Source organism: Sciurus carolinensis (genome assembly GCF_902686445.1).
Source record: "Sciurus carolinensis chromosome 19 unlocalized genomic scaffold, mSciCar1.2 SUPER_34, whole genome shotgun sequence".
NCBI classification, from domain to species: Eukaryota; Metazoa; Chordata; class Mammalia; order Rodentia; family Sciuridae; genus Sciurus; species Sciurus carolinensis.
In genome coordinates, this window is record NW_025920112.1 from 2,193,215 (window position 1) to 2,206,198 (window position 12,984).

At 47.6% G+C, this 12,984-nt stretch overlaps 1 long non-coding RNA gene across 1 annotated transcript; it reads left to right on the plus strand.

The window, feature by feature from the left end:
- Window positions 1-451: 451 nt before the first annotated feature.
- Window positions 452-8,256, plus strand: LOC124973386 (uncharacterized). Its single transcript, XR_007106676.1, has 3 exons — window positions 452-495; window positions 658-785; window positions 7,877-8,256. It is a non-coding gene; the product is annotated as an uncharacterized LOC124973386 (long non-coding RNA).
- The last annotated feature ends 4,728 nt before the right edge of the window (window positions 8,257-12,984 follow it).

Below are 12,984 nucleotides of genomic sequence, written 5' to 3' on the forward strand. Positions count from 1 at the left end.
GAGTCTCCAACGATATCTTGGTGGAGTTAGAGAGTCTGCTTAAACAGTTTTTTAATAGCAGTGATATCATAGTGTATATCTATGGTCAGTGTGGTAGGTCTGGCCGTTACATTGCTCAGTCACACAGATGTGTCCATGTCACCAAGGAGGAGGTGACTGTGGTCATGGCTGGAGGAACAAGACCAGAGCTCGTAGGAGACACCTGCTGGAGGTGCAGGAGAAGACCCTCAGGCAGGCCGTCCTCTGCCCTGAGGCTGAGGCTGAAGGAGCACAGTGCATTGCCCCTTGTGGGAAAGAGTAGTCCCCATGGTTTGCAGAATGGTGGAGACAGTAGTGGCCTCTGTGAGTTCTCTCTAGGACCCAGAGGAGGGCAAGGTTTCAGGGAGAGGAGGGAGCTCGGGCATTGCAGAGTTCCTAATGTCGAAGGAGGGACAGGGAAAGAACGGCCTAGGTGACACCCCTCAGCGGCTAGCAGAGGCAGCCATGAGCACACTGGTGAGGTGCCACTGGCTGGGGACTGGTCGGCAGCGCACTTCCAGCCCCGTGCCATGCGGGGCAGGGCGTCCTCCTTTTAAGCAGGAAGCGGGGTGGCTTGATGTGGGCTTTCGTTTTTCCTCTCTGGTATCAGCAAGGCTGAGCCTCTTGTGAAATTCAAAGGTCTTGCTGCCACTGGGAGCAGAGCTTGTGAAGTTCTGAAGTCTCGGTGCTTCGAGGGTGTGAAACGGAACAGATGCTGCCCCGCGATCCCGCCTGGTGGACCACAGGAACCTAGGACTCAGGCAGAGGTGAGTCTAAGAGAGCTGGGCAGTGGAGGTCTTGCCCAGATGAAGAGAGGGCTCTGCTGCAGACAGGTTTAATCGCAGGACTGGACCTGCTGTGTGGTGTTTCTGGTGCTGTCGCTCCGTGTCTTGGGAAGCGCAGCCTCTGGGCTTCAGTGGCAACCCCGACACTCACCTGGATTGTGGGGATAATGGCTCACTTGGAGGGTTTGGGCGTCCTGGCTGCCAATGGAAGCACCAGAGTAGCAGTAACAGGACGGAGCACGAGGAGAGGGGTGTGCAGCTGCCCTTGCCAGGCCTTAACTGCCTGATCTCCAGCCGACTCGCCCTTCTCAGGAGTGCTAGGGTTCGGATTCTGGGATATGGAGTTGAGCTCCCTCTTATCTGCAAGTGTAAAGTGGATTTACTCCGTGGACTTTCCCTCTCCTGTCTTGGTGGCCCATTGTCGGTGGGAATGCCCCTGGAAAACTAATTTCTACTCCATAAGAGGATCAGAGGAACAGCCCAGAGGAGATACCCACCCCCTATGACTAAACATGGAGAAGAGTTGTTGGGTGGTGACTCCTGGGCTCAAAGGGACCCCAGCAGGAGGGCAGAGGCGTGGCCCCTGGGAAAGGCTGTGATTATCATGGACCAGTGGGTGTGAGCCCATGGCCTGGCCTCCTTAGGAGATCCAGACAGGGTGGAATGTAGAAGAGACAGGGGATTAATTGCAGGACCTAGGGAGAGAGTTTGTCTGCACATGAAGGCCTCGCAGGAAAACCAAGGAAAGGAGAGGGGAAGCATGTGCTGAGAGTCAGCCAGGGCTTGATTCAAGGGAGGTGCCCTCCTGGGGCGAGACAGAGACCCACTGAGGGCTCCACGTGTCCTTTTGCACACAGAGAAATTATTTAGGAGCTCAGGAAATCCAGCAGGGGAACAGAAGCACAGCTGAGAGCTGTAGGTCAGGGTTCGGGACTGTGTATTTGGAAAAGCAAGACTGTGTCTCAGGCACCGTCAGTGATGGCTGCAAGTCGGAAGGGCAGGGAGTGTCCTCAAAGCCCCACCTTGTTTTCTTGGTATCTGCAGAAGCATGGAAGATGCTGGGTCGCCCCGTGACCCTGTGAGGTCACACTCTGACACTCTGCGAGGTAGGAGGTTCCCAGAGCTCCTTGTCCTAATGCAGACGACCCTAAGAAACAGCTCCACAGCTCAACATGAATGTGACCATAGGGACAGTGGTTGACCAGGAAGAGCAGTGCTAACATACCGACCAACCATGGGCAGTGGTCGTGGTCTGAGCCACTCATCCCTCACCAAGGGCCTCCCGGGGACAGGGCGAGAGGGAACAGACTCCCGAGCTTCCGAGCTTCAGACCTGTGGCAGTGCCACTCTCGCAGCCGCGATTTCTCATCCACAGTCACTCTTCTGTTACAGAGAGGCTCCCTGGGGGGGTGAGGGGTTAGGAGAGGCGTTTGCTGGTTGCTATTGGACTTCGTAATTTGATGCTACTAATTACTGACCATTGCAGGCTTCAGGCAAATGTGGGCTCTCATACGGAGATGCAGTGGGAAGACTCTCCTGTTCCTTAATCGGCTATTAGGTACAATACATTTTAATCCTTGCGATCCCGGTTTTAACTCACAGGGAGGCATCAGCTACCTGAACTGGGGTCTGCTGGATTCCCTGGGTCCAACTAGTCTGTGGGTACCCAGGACCTGTTCATGTATTGTTACTGTGTTGGAGCAGCTGAGCCCCCTGTGGGCTATTTCAGAGCCCAGGTATCCTCACTGTGGGAAGCTGCAGGGCTGCAGGGACGGTGAGGCAGACCCGTTTCCCTCCACTCCACTCCACCCGGTTTCCCCAGGATTGTGGGGCTCCGTGTTCAGCTGGGTGGAATCTGCAAGAACAGCGGCGACTGCAGCCCCAGCGTTCCTTCTGACCAGGAAGCTCCGTCAGCTCTGCATTTTAAGAAACGCAGACCTCGATTCAGAACCTACATTATAGAGCACAAAGGCAATTAGGGTCCTTTTAGTTCTTTGTTTTATAAATGCTTTGAACAAATTTTGAATTTTCAGCTGGACTAGTTATGATCTGTTCATTTCTGTAGCTATGTGTTTGCCCCGCTGTATTTTGGGGTCCTTTGATTTTGTTCGGTTGTGATCTAGCTGCTCCACACCCTGGGTTTGGGTCTTGGCGAGCAACTGATGTCTCTGTGGCCCAGTGACCACAGGAAGGAGGGCCTGTGGGAGGAGGCAGCTGCAGCAGCCCCAGCTCTCTCCTTCCAGGACTTCCGGCCACCTCCCTTGGAACTGGGGTCTCCTCAGAAGAGCTGCAGCCCCCCTCCTGGGAGCAGCATGGTGAGCTCTGCTGCCTGCAGCACCACAGGTCCCTTTGGTATTGACTCGTAGTGGCCGGTGCCAAGGCCCAGGTCCATGGCTGACAGTCCTGTGGCATTTCAGCAGCTGGGTAGTATTGGCAGGTGTTCTAGGGGGTGAAGGAACAAGGTTCTCTTTTCCCGTGGGCCAGAGCAGACGGCATATAGCAGCAAAGGTAACCGGTGGGCTCCTCTGTCACCTGACGGTGGCCATGGGACTGGGGGTACCGATGATGGACTCCAGGGGAGCACACCGCCACCCTCCCCAAGGGGTCGCACACATCCCATGGACAGACAGATTTCTACTCTTAATCACAGTAAGCAGGACAGGGGGAGGTTGTGCACCATGAATGTGCATCTTTAAGCTTCGACAATTAAAATGAATTATGGTGCTTTTTTAAAATGTGGGAAGTCCTGGAATAGCCCCTAGCAAATGCAGGCTACCACTGGGAACACACAGGAATGCCAAACCCATACTAGAAGGTGCAGCCCCAGTGTCCTGTCCTAACACTGGACCCCACCTGTCTAGAGCCACCCTGGAGTTCAGCCAGTGAGCCAGGCAGGTGTGAAGACTCAGGGAATCCTGGGTAAGGGGAGCAATGGGAGCCACTGGCAAACTCAAGAAGCAGCTCAGCAACAGGCGTGCATCTGTCCCAAGGGCACTGGCAGGGCCTGGCACTGACCAGGAAGCCAGAGCAGACCCCCAGAGGCTACCCAGGAGCAGAGGTCCCGGCCCCACCACCAACTGCCTCATTGGATAAAGATAGCTTAACAGTGGTTCACAACCAGATGACTGGCAAACTGTCATTCACAGCTGCAAAGGAGAGAAGGTGGCCAGCCAGGACCGCTGGAGAAGGGTGTCGCTGCCAAGAAGGGTCACAGGGACAGAGGAAGGGACGCTGGAGCTGTTGGGGGAGGGCCACTTGTGGCACATGAGTTGAGTCGGGTTTCCTGGGCTCTGGGGCAGCGGGCTCTTGTGGGTTGTGTGCTGCCTGGCCCTGTGACAATTAGTCAGTACAGCGGCCAGGAGCGTGAGGGCCAGCTGGAGAGGAAAATTCGGCTATGGACCTAATGGACTCAGGTAAGGGACTGAGTGCTTCTGTCCAGGATCTCAAGACTGCGTCAGACGGCGCTTTGTGTACGAGCTTTATATCATCTAAGCAAAGCTAACACGGGCAGCGGGCAGTCGGGCAGCCTTTCCAGCCCGTCGCCTGCGTTCCCCATTGTCCAGTCCTAGACTGCCCGTGTCTGTGCCATCGCTGCCTCTGCGTGGCTCAGAGAGAGTCCACCCCATCTGGGCTGGACTCGCCACAGCTGCTGACCCGTGCGTGCAGCATAGGAGCCCAGGTTAAAGAAGAACCGTCTTTCCGGAACCCAAGGTCCTCTCCTGCAGGACGCACCACTACATCGTTTACCATCAAGAGAGAGAAAATGCTGCCCACCAGATTTGTGCGATGACATCACGCTTTGATGTTTTAAGTTGCATTTAGAAAAGATCTTTCAGACTTTAATTTTTGTGTATACCAGCCTGTGAGTATGTAAAAATTAAAGTGATACTGAAAGAGGACACGGGGTAAGGAATTCATATGACCAGGACAGCTGCATGACTTGACCTCACCCCAATTTCAAAAGTGTTAAAATTTTTAATTTTCCTTGTTTGATGATATTTTCCACCATGATTACAGTCAATGGCATTTTAATAGAATATTCAAAAGGGTAGCAGAAATTTGTCACTAGCATGCAGGTGTTTTAGTGGCCATAACACATTAGGAAGCGGAATTTGTCCATCTTATCAGAAAAGTTAATCCTGTCAATCTGTTTTTTTCCTTCATTTATTTATAGCCCTTAGAATTTTGCATATTACTTGTATTCCTTTATGAATCTGTCATGAAAATTTTGTTTTAATGAGAGAAGGGACATGGAATGGGAAAAAAATTTATGCTTTTCATCTTAAATTCTAATTCATGATATCATTGTGTTTCCTCAGCCAATCTGAGACCCTTTAAACAGGACATTCATGTTGATAATTATCTCCCCAGAACATTTATTATTTCTGTAAGGTATTTCTGCATAATTTTATACTCAAAACGTAGAGTATATAAAAGTGTGTTGATTGTGTGCTATAACTTCAGAAATATCTACCTATGTGTGTGTTTGTTAACTGTCTGCTTTAAACATTTGTCATTTTATGCCACAGCATTTTGTAACATCTGGATCTGGGATTATGTTGGACACCACAATTGATGTGTGTTAGCACAACACTCCGGCTCAAAGAGCGTCTATACCCATTGTCCATTATGGACACTAAATGCCAAGTGCTTTATTAAAGAGTTTACCTACATCAAAGTCTAAGCAAATCAATTCTTGGCTGATATCTCCCCATGTCTATAAGTAGTATAGGTTTTGCTTTTGACCCCTATGTTTCCAAGTAATATCCCTTATTAGAATCAAATATTTGCCAGGGTAAAGTTTTACAAGAGAAGACTTGCCAGTCAGTGCACTTGTACAGAGTGTGACTCTAAGAACGCCTGCAGTAACCGTGGACTGTGCATGCCTTAGCCAGCCCCGGGGGACTCCCAGGCAGGCAGTGCCTCCTGCAGGGCCCTCAGGGAGGGATGGGGTTCCTCACTGCCCTCACGCTTACTTGGCAGACTGGATGGTGTTCCAGGGTGGGAAGCTGCTCATTGCAGGGGATGTCTGCTGAGATGCCTTATTGCCAGATGTACACAGGCCGAGGTTCGTCTCTTCAAAATTGTGAGGAGCAGAGCAACAAGTCAATTCCCACACCACTGCCACATTTCCCTTTGGAATATTCCAGAACTCAAGCCTTTGAGACAAGGGTCGCCGAGATAACCTCACTGCCATGCTAGCTCTGCTCTTAGCAGCATGCTTGCCTACAGGGTGGGACCACGGGCAGCAGGGCATCCAGGGAGCAGCCAAGTCTGCAGGGGTGACCAGTCAGCTTCTGCAGCCAGCACAGCAAAAGACTGATGACCACTTCTGTTCTCTGCAAGGAAGATTGCTTAGTACCTTTCAATTTTCTTTTATTCTGGTTGTTGATCAAAATTTCAGTCAAGAAATAGTTGACCCAAGAGAATATTCTTTTTTAAATTATCTAATTAGAAAATGTGGTTAATATTAATCTAAATACCTCTGATTATAATACTGTGTCTCCTCAGTATAGGCTACAGGGAAACAAAATATTCATTTTGAGTGCACTCTCTGGAACACAGGCACAGAGAGGATTTAGATCAAAGCATTGGGTTCAAGGATACACTAAATTTTGAAACAATTATTTATACAACCTCATTGTAATGGATAAAATGGGGTCAACTACACTGAAATCAATGAACAACTACTTGAAAATATTAGCTAATTTTTATTTCAGTTATGAGCAAAAGAAGCAAAAGGAAGAAAAATAACAGGTAAAGAAGATATTTCTAATTTGCCAATTCATTTCAGTATTTATATGGAAATTATGAGCTATGATATCATTGATCAACACAGTTTACAGTTGATTGTATGAAATATGAGTTTATAAATACACATCTTTTTATTTTGGGTACATTAGAAAAACATTTTGGCATTCTTAGTATTTGGAGCTGATACAGAGCAGGTGTCCCCTTATAAAAGGAGAAATACATCTCTTCAGCCTCTGGTAAACTTTCCAAATCCTAAGAATATTTTCTTTGGGTGATGGGTTTTAAATGATTGTCTGCCCAAAAATAGAGGTGCAAAAATACTGGATCCCTTCAAATACCCAATGGCAGTGGTTTCCTCATTCATTTATTTTTCATCAATATACTTATTCAAAGAAAAGAAAATGTTAATACATAAAAGGAAGGAAAACAAAGTGCTATTGAAAATATAAGAACACTGGCCTCAATGAGGAAATAACATTTCTTAAAGGAATTGCAAACTGTGTTTGAAAGACTAGATCTTTGCAGAGTAAGCTGACAATCACCGCCACCAAGCGGATACTTCCCTTTACCCTGAGCTTTAGGAAGCGTGTGCGGCTCATTTCAGACTTTTGACTGAAGTCAAATCCAATCACCCAGTTTTCTTAATTGAATCAATTTTATTTTAAATAAATAGAAGGGTGGCCAATCTTTAATAAAGACAGAGAAAACATCACAAATATTGGAACGCAAGAATCTCAACTGTGACCAGGGAAATTAAAACACTGAAATAGGTGGCGGCAAAGTTCAGAGAGAGATGAAAAGTAGATAAGAAGGAAGGTGGATCTAAGATCCCCAGATTCATAGAGTCAGAGGTAAGAAAATTAGGATCATGTAGGGAAAGGGTACACAGTATTTCATAAAGTTTATTTTAACGACAAATATCAAAAAAATAATTAAAAACTCAGTCTATAAAAAAGCAAAATTTGTCAATCAAAGTGGAAATAGGCCAGGATATGAGAATGTTGGATAGTACTTGTATTTTTCTTTTCTTTTACACATGTAAAAGAAGATCCCTCTCTGTGAGGCACAGGTGGCTTTGTGCTCTGCTCCCAGGAGTACCATGTGTGTATGCTGCATAGCTTTACCAGACTTAGATATCGGAAAGAAAACTCGAACACACAATAAAAGGGAGTGGAGCACATGACCAGCTTGTTGTTGGAGAAGATGTTTTTTAACGCTATTACTGCCTCCCCGCGACACAGCAGACACATATTGTTCAGTGAGCATTCAATATTTGGTAAATCTGGCATTTGAGTCACACCTGACCTCTTTTAATACAGAATATTCATCGAGAATGCACAACTGCTCCGGGGTCACAGGCTTCCTCCTCTTGGGATTCCCTGGACTGTGGAGCCCTCAGGTCCTGCAAGCTGGGGCTCCCCCTGCAGCCTACCTGGCTGCCCTCATGGGGACTGGCCTCACCATCACCATCCCCTCTGGACCCAGGCCTCCACACACCCATGCTTCTTCCTAAGGAAACTGTCCCTCTTTGAGATTGGCCTCATTTCTGCTGTGGTGCCCAAAGCTCTAGCCAACTCCGTCACCCACTGCCGCTCCATCTCGTCCCTCGCCTGTGGGGCCCAGGTCTTTCTGGTACCTTTCTCTGCAGTTGCAGAGCTGAGCCTCCTCCCAGGGATGTCCATGGACCGCTAGGCCACCATCTGCCATCCCTTCTCTATGAAGCCATCACAAGCAGGAGCCCCTGTGTGCAGATGGCCACTCTGTTCTGGCTCAGCAGTGGTTTCCTGTCTGCCGTGCACACTGTGAGCACCTTGTCCTTTTCCTGCTGTGGAAACCAACACATCCAACAGCTCTTCTGTGACATTCCCCAGCTGTTGGCCGTCTCTTGCTCCCAGCACATGACAGCAGAAGTTGTGCTCATCTCGAGTGCTGTCCTGGACACTTGCTGCTTTGCCTGCATCGTCACCTCCTGCGTCTTCATCTTCTCCACTGTCAGGCAGACCCATCCACAGCAGGGCGGCCAAAGCCTGCTCCACCCACCTCCCCCGCCTGGCAGGGGTTGGGCTTTTCCTCTCCACTGCCTTCGCTGCTTACCTGAAGCCCCTCCTAGGCTCCTGCTCATCCACGGACCTGGTGCTCTCTGCTTTCTATGTTGAGCTGACCCTGATCCTCAACCCCGTCATCTACAGCCTAAGGGACAAGGCCACGAAGGCGGGTTTGCAGAAGCTGGTCACCGGAAAGCTGCTGACAAGGCAGCAGGTCCTCACGTTCCTCCAAGAGTAGAGCAAATCCCTCTCCATGTTTGTGCACACACAGGGCTGCACTAAGCTGGTCTGTTGTTGCCCCAGGCTCTTGCCAGGAACCCAGGTTCCTGCAGGTGCTGATCTTTTGGTCAAACTGGAGTGAAATAAAATACTAGTTATTAACAAAGCTGTGTGTGGTCCTGACATGTTCTAGTTTGGGAGCATTGCCAGAGAAAATGTGCACATTGGTGGTAGACTCTCTTGATTTCTGTTTGTTGAATTGAGAGACACGTCTTGGTTTTGGATAGTCAACTGGAGAGTTAAAAAAAAATCCATCCTCAAATGAGACTACGGAATCCCAGGTGCTGTGTTTCGTGATGGGAAGAGGAAGCATGTCCTAGGTGACCAAAAGGACCCTGGTGGATGGGTGTGGAAGTTCTGGACCTCCTTCATATTGCTGGACAATATTGATTCTGTTGAGCTGCTGTTTTTACTCTGTAACAAGTTCTTCCTGAGTGTGCTTTGGTAGACCCTTGTGAATTATTTTTATTATCTAGGTCTTCAAAATTGTCACCACAGTCAATAAAATGTTTACTTCTCTCTCAAAAGTATATTCGTAGATATCATTGGAGAGTGCATATGGACACACACTACTGAAACAAATTTTTTTCCACAAATAAGCAGTTTTCCTACTCCTGCAGCAATATTTGCATTTATCCCTATGATTATATCATTTTAACATTTTTGTGCTGTGTAAAATATGAAAAGATAAAAACTTTGGTAATTATTTCAGCTTAGGTTGCATAAATAATTGCTTTTTTTAAAAAAAAAAATAATCCCCAAACCAAAAACTGGATGTTTTCTCTGATATGTGGATGCTAATTCACAATAAGGGGCATGGACAGGGAAGAATGCAGTTTCTCTTGGGTAGAAGGGAGTGAAGGGAGGGAAGGGGGTATGGGGGTAGGAAGGTCAGTGGAGTGAAACAGACTTATTACTCATGTACATCTTGACCCATGTGATCCTGCAACACGTACCACAGAAAAATGAGAGATTACACTCCATTTATGTATGATTCATGAAAATGTATGATAACAATCTACTGTCATGTGCAACTAATTAGAACAAATAAAAGGTTTTAAAGAATTAACCTATGTACTTATTATTCAACATTCTGAGATTGTTCTCACTTCTCCATTCTCGTTGGCCAGCATGCGGAGCTTTGGAGATGAAATTGCTGCACATGTGGCTTTTAGCATTTCCCCTGTGCCCCTGCAGTTACCCTTTCCACTACTGACTGAAGGTGGTGGAGTGGGGAGCGCTACCAACCAAACCAAGTGGCTTCTAACACCCTTGGCCAACGCTGCAGAGAGGTAGAGCAAGGCGGCAGAGAGAGGTTATAAGTGATTAGAATGTTCTTACAATTTTCAGGTTCATGACCTTAACTTCAGGTTCATGAATATAAATGTGTAGCAAAAATACTTTCAGGGAAAGGCACATTGATTAGTATTTTCTGGAGAAAGCGACTGAAGTATGTCATCCATTTGCTCCTGCTTTTTTTTTTTTTTTTTTTTTCAGAAATGTTTGTCCAAAATAATTAAAAATTGAACTACCTCTGGGCACAATGGTGCATGCTTGTAATCCTGGCAGCTCAGGAGGCTGAGGCAGGAGGATGGCGAGTTCAAAGCCAGCCTCAACAACCAAATGAGGCCCTCAGCAACTTAGCAAGATCCTTTCTCAAAAGATAAGAAGGGCTGGGGATTAAAGCCCATGGGTTCAATCCACCGTACCAAAAAAAAAAAAAAAAAAAAAAAACAATTGAACTACCACATTTCCCATCAATCCCACTGCTGGGTAAGAGTCAGGGAAAGACCATGGGCACACAAAAGAGGTAAGTGCCCTCCCAGGGTCGCTGCACCGAAGTTCACGATAGCCGGCAGCCATGCCACCGAGGAGTCCCTCACCTGCTGAATGGATGAAGGAGTGAGTCCTGGAATGCTGTCCATCCAGAAGGAAGAACCCGGTCGTTCCTGACATCAGTGATGGGGCCGGAGAGCATCGCATGAAAGGAAATAAGGCAGCGGCAGAAGGACCAGTGCCCCGTGGTTCCACTCGGGTGGACTCCGAGAAGTGGGTCTGTCCCAGCCGGAGCGGGCTGGTGGTTTCCAAGGGAGGGAGAGGGCAAGGGGCGGAGGGCTGGAGAATGGGTGCGGGCCAGGCCCTGACAGCAGCCAGCAGCCCTGGGTGGGGCCGCAGGAAAGGTGCCATGGCGCTCAGCAGTGAAGTCACATTTCAAAACGAAGGGTCTTGAACGTTTTCATCAGGAGGAAGCGGTAACCGCAGACATGACACGCTGAACCAGGCAGACGTGTGCGGAACATCACGGGGCAGCCCGTTAACGGGTTTAATGTGAATACTTTTATACATCTGTTAAAAGATAGATTTATTGACAACATGATATAAAAAAAGAAATGCCTGATGTTGGTTTTGGGGGTCCAAAGGAGAAGTGAGCCTGCCTGTTCTGGAGAGGAAAAGCCACACAGCACATGGCAAACTCAATCCCGCTTTAAAGCAAAACAAGCAAAAATTTCCTCTTTTCTCATGAACTCTTCCTTGGTTTATTGTTTCCTTCATTTCAAGGATTTCCATTTGTTTTTTGTTTTCGTTTTTTTTTTTTTTTTTTTTTTGATAATCTCTATCTCTTTGTTGAAATGACCTTTTGCTTCCTGCAGTTGCTCTTTCAGTTTATTGGTATTATCATTCATTGCCTGCATTTGCTCTCTTATCTCATCCTTTGCTTCATGAATCATCTTAATCATGTATAATCTGAAGTCCTTTTCTGACATTTCTTCTACCATACTGTCATTGGATTCTATTAATATAGAATCTAGATTTGTTTGGATCATTTTCTTCTCTTGTTTTTTCATGTTGTTTATGTATCTTCCCCTCTAGCAGCGCAGATCTGGGGTATTGCAGATTCCCCCCTATAGGCTTATAGTGGCCCTATAGGTTTCCAAAATCTTTTCTTTAAGGGGAGATCAATATTAGCAGTGCCCAATTCAGACACTATGCAATCCTAGACCAAATAGCCCCTATGAGGACAATAACAAAATTGTCATAATAAACAGAATGAGTTCAAATATTATCTTCAGTATAACAAACAGATTTGCAATAAGGTCTGCAGTTTCTAATGGAGGACAAAAAGGATCCAGAGAGATGTAGGATGTAGCTGTTAATGGGATAAGAAAAGAATATACAGAAGTTCTAGATAATAGAAAAGGTGAGAGTGTAATCAAAAGAAACTGGATGTTAGCATGCAAAAAGGGAGAAAGAGACTCTGAGGGAACAGGTAAGCAAAAGGAAAAGAGAGCCAAAAAAAGTAAAGAAATAAAAACTTAAAATTGTTCAATAAGGAGAAGAAAGAAAATTTACACTGTAACAGTCATTTAGAATTCAAACCTCCCAGTCTTCAGTAGCCTGATGCATGAGAGGCACCTGACAATGAACTTCAGGTCTCCAGCAGGCATCTCAGGATGGGATTTGCCCCACCCAAAGATCAGAGCTATGGCTTCCAGGATTATCCAAGATGGCCACTCTGGCTTCCAAATGTGTTGGCAAATGGGGAGGTGCAGCTCAGGGTGTGGACGTGGTTGGCTGGATGTCCTGGAGATGGGTTGTGGTTGGTCAGGCAGTCCTGGAGTTCGGGTGTGTTTGGTGTGTTTGCGGGATCCTGGAGGTGGGGTGCGATCAGTCGGTCTGGGGTCCCAGTGATAGGGCGCAGTCAGTTGGTCTAGGGGTCCTGGCAGCAGGGAGCAGTCAGTTGATGTGAGGGCCCTGGAGGAAGGGAGTGATTGGTCGGGCTGAGGGATCCTGGAGACGGGTTTAGTCAGTCTGACCAGGGGTCCTACAGGTCCTGGCTGTTGTCTCAAAATGGTGGCAGCCACGTGTAACCAAACCTTCAGGTACTGTGACAGAGAACTTCCAGGCAACAGCAGGCAGCTGGTGCTCCACTGGCGGTCTGCGGTCAGTCTGCTGGCAGCTGTCAGAGGATCGAGAGGTGAACCTCGGGTAGTGGGTGATGGGTAGGTGAAAGGCAGGGGATGGACAGGCAAGAGGCAGGCAAATGGCGGATGATAGGTGCCTGACAGTGAGCAATCTGCACTCAAAAAAGGCATCCATATGCT